This window comes from Aethalodelphis obliquidens, unplaced genomic scaffold (genome assembly GCF_003676395.1).
Source record: "Aethalodelphis obliquidens isolate GAN/ISIS:26980383/991018 unplaced genomic scaffold, ASM367639v1 scaffold32, whole genome shotgun sequence".
In the NCBI taxonomy this organism is placed as follows: domain Eukaryota; kingdom Metazoa; phylum Chordata; class Mammalia; order Artiodactyla; family Delphinidae; genus Aethalodelphis; species Aethalodelphis obliquidens.
Window position 1 is genome coordinate 14371266 of NW_020837976.1, and position 3789 is coordinate 14375054.

The window sequence follows — 3789 nt, forward strand, 5'->3', positions numbered from 1 at the left end:
TATATATATATATATATATATATATATATATACACACACACACAATAGAATGTTACTCAGTCATTAAAAAAAGAATGAAATCTTGCCAATTGTGACAACATGGATGGACCTAGAGGGTATTATGCTAAGTGAAATAAGTTAGACAGAATGACAAATACCATATGATTTTACTTTAATGTGAAATCTATACATGAAAACAAATGAACAAACAAAACAGAAACAGACTCATAGATACAGAGAACAAACAGGTGTTTGCCAGAGGGGAAGGAGTTGGGGGAAGGAGAGAGATAGGTGAGGGAAATTAAGAGGTACAAACTTCCAGTTATAAAATAAATGAGTCACAGGTATGAAATATACAGTGTGGGGAATATAGTCAATAATTACATAATATTTTTGTATGGTGACAGATGGTAACTAGACTTGTGATCATTTTGAAATGTATAGAAATATTGAATCACTGTGTTGTACCCTAGGAAAAAACTAACATGGTGTTATAGGCCAATTATACTTCAAAACAAACTCTTAGAAAAAGAGATCAGATTTGTGGTTACCAGAGGCAGCAGGTGGGGGGGAGGAGGAATTGGATGAAGGCAGTCAAAAGGTACAAACTTCCAGATAAGGTAAATAAGTCCTAGGGATGTAACGTACATGATAAATATAATTAACACTGCTATATATTATATATGAAGTTGTTAAGAGAGTAAATCCTACGAATTCTTATCACAAGAAAAAAATACTTTTTTTCTGTTTCTTTAATTTTGCATCTATATGAGAGGATGGATGTTCACTAAACTTACTGTGTAATCATTTCATGATGTATGTAAGTCAAATCATTAGGCTGTATACTTTAAACATACACAGGGCTATATGTCAATTATATCTAAATAAAACTGGAAGAAAATAAAGATATTCCACAGAGGATTGGCGCAGCACATTAAAGGTATGGCATTAAATCCACCACGAGGTAAGTAGGACACCTTCTGTTCCTCTGTGAGCGGCAGGCTTTCTTGGACTGCGATAGGTCACTGCAGTACTTGGACTATTCAGTTGGCCTAGCTAAGCAGAGGCCTTGGCTATTGCTCTTTCAGAAAACAGACCAGAAGTCTCATTTTCCTTCAGAGAGACTCTGCCTAGAAATGCTTTTTAACCCTGTGCTGCTTTCTGGGAGGGGGGTTCCACAGGGTGACAGCCAGACACTTCTGGGCACGGCAGTGGGCTAGGAGACAGAAGCAGTCACCCCTTCCAAAAAACATTTGAATTGAGTACCCAATGGAAAAATTATATTTTTGTAAACCCCAAGTTTCAAATAAGAATCTAAAATGTTGCTATACAGAAAGAGATGGATGCCTGGGCAAGCTTTTGTAGCTGTTCTATCCAGCCTCAGAAAAAAATGGTGTCCTTGATGGTATGCTGATTTAGGTCATTTTGACTGGAGCTCAGCACACAGCAGCTGGTGGTAGACCTGGCTACAGAATTAGAGGAATTCAACCAACATCAGAGCGCTTCTTGGCTCAGAACATTAGGCCTAAGATTGGAAGTGACAAGGGAATAAAGGAGTCCATTCCCAGTGTAAACCATCCTCAGATATGCAGTCTCAGTGGAAAATGGGCTCTGATCTAGAAGCCCGTCAGTAGGTGGTATAAAAAAACAACTTGTCTATCTATGGAAGAAGAACTTGTCCTGAAATTTGTAAAGGTTATAGAAGTTTAAACAACTTCCTAAATCAACATCTGTAAATGGAAGTTCACCTTTGGGTTAAATTAAGCTTTATAAGCTTGTGTTTATAGAAGAATGTTGTAAGACTAATTTTTAAATTTGTCTGTGCTTGATTGAATTTTTCCTATTATTGATATTATAATATTGAAGGTGATTTCCCATTTTTTTAAATGGCCAAAAACATGATTTGTGAGGATGGTAATTAAGGTCACAGCAGTCTGTTTTAGAATCACATGTTTAAAGGAAAACAGTTTTTCTTATTAAGTTGTTCAACAAGCCTATATTCTAGAATCCCAACACTCTGTCTAGAACCTGCGTGGCCATGGTCTAGAGCCACCTATGGGAGCAGGTGTGCCTCAGGAACCACCAGAGACTTAAACAGAGACCCTCAAGTGCAATCTGTATCTCCGTCTCTCCCAAGGGATGACCTCATTTAAAGAAAACACAGTTTAAAAGTATAAAGTTGGGAACTGGAGCCTTGGTAAAGGTAAGCTGTTTTCCCAGAGGTTTAATCTTGCCCTTAATAGATTGTCCCTCACTGTGCAGCTTTTGCTTGAGGGACGAGGTGTCTGTGTTGGTCTTGAACTATTCTGAGGGCTGTTTGTGTCCCTGCTCTGGTTGCTCTCCGAGGTATTCTTTGCCACTCTTCATGCTGTGAAAAAAGAAAAAGGTAACTGATCTGTAGAGGAAGAGAAAGTGATTTGAGAAATGTGACTTCTTGAGCGATTACTTCTGAACTTGGGAGTGTGTTCTCAGTCAGGCCCACCTGCTTCCTGGGAGGGCAGAGGAGATGAACTGCTTTAAGATGTAGAAAATTTGCACCTTCATTTACCTCAGCTTTCCATGCTGGAGACCGTGCAGAGCCCTAGAGGCTGAGCTGCTCCCGGGCCGTTGGCTACAATGTGGGGCAAAGCCCAGAACCCACACTGGCCACTCTGCAGCCAGAGAAATGGGCCCTTTTCCAAGGTATGCAGTGGCATGCTGACTCATCCCTGGCCTTCCATGTGAGCCAGGGGTTGTAAAAATAAAGGATGAAAGGATGCTGTATCTTATAAAAGTATATTAAATCGAGTAAATGTCCCTGTTCTTTGTTGAATATAGCATGTTATGAAAGGGCTTTGCAGCAGTTATTCTGAGATTTGTTATGTAAAAACAAGGCATGCGTGGTCTAAGACAGGGCTGCCCAATAGAACTGTGATGATGGAAATGTTCTATATGTGCCCTATTCCAATACGGAAGCCACTAGACATACATGATTATGCAACACTTGAAATGTGACTAGAGAGACAAGCAGAATTTTATTTACGTTTAATGGCTACCTGTGGTTAGTCACTACTGTACAGTACTGGATATCACAGGTCTGAGAGATCACATCTTTTTATGTACTTTGTTGCTGTTTATTCATTTTACAAAAAGGAAGTTTTTATGTGAAATTGTGTATAGAATTGCTTTGGACTGCTGTTCTATCAAGAACTTAAGTACAGTGTCTAAGAAGCTAGGTCCATTGCCTGCCTACATTGTGCCCTGAGCCTTGAGAGTTCTTGTCCTCAGTGGAGAATTCTGTGATTGATGTTCACTGCCATGAGATCCGCACTCTTCTCTCCCTACACGCCCCACCTAGAGGATGCGCACTCCCCTCAGCAGAGTCCACATCAAGGCTGTATGCGTGACCCAGTGATATACGCCATGGCCAAGAACACATCTCCAACAGCTAAATCCACCCTGTAATAAAGCTTTACAAAGCATCACTTCGTTCTTGTATTGCTTTCACCATGGTCCTCACTACTGCATTTCACCCTTATCATCTGGGAGGCCTTCTCTCAATATGAGTTTATCCACGTGAGACGAATTGGTTGGATATTGGCAAACATCCAGTTAGATGGCTGCGTTTATTTGAAGTGCTGCCTCTACCAAGGTGGGTATTGGGCAAGGCCTGGGTGTTGGGTGCTATAGGAAACATAAGGATGTGTGCCCACAAACATCCCACTTCTGAAATCACAAACAGAGGGACATTGTCTGATAAAAGATTTCTGAGTCACAGCCAGTGAGTGGCAAGAGGCAGTCTGGGAGAGA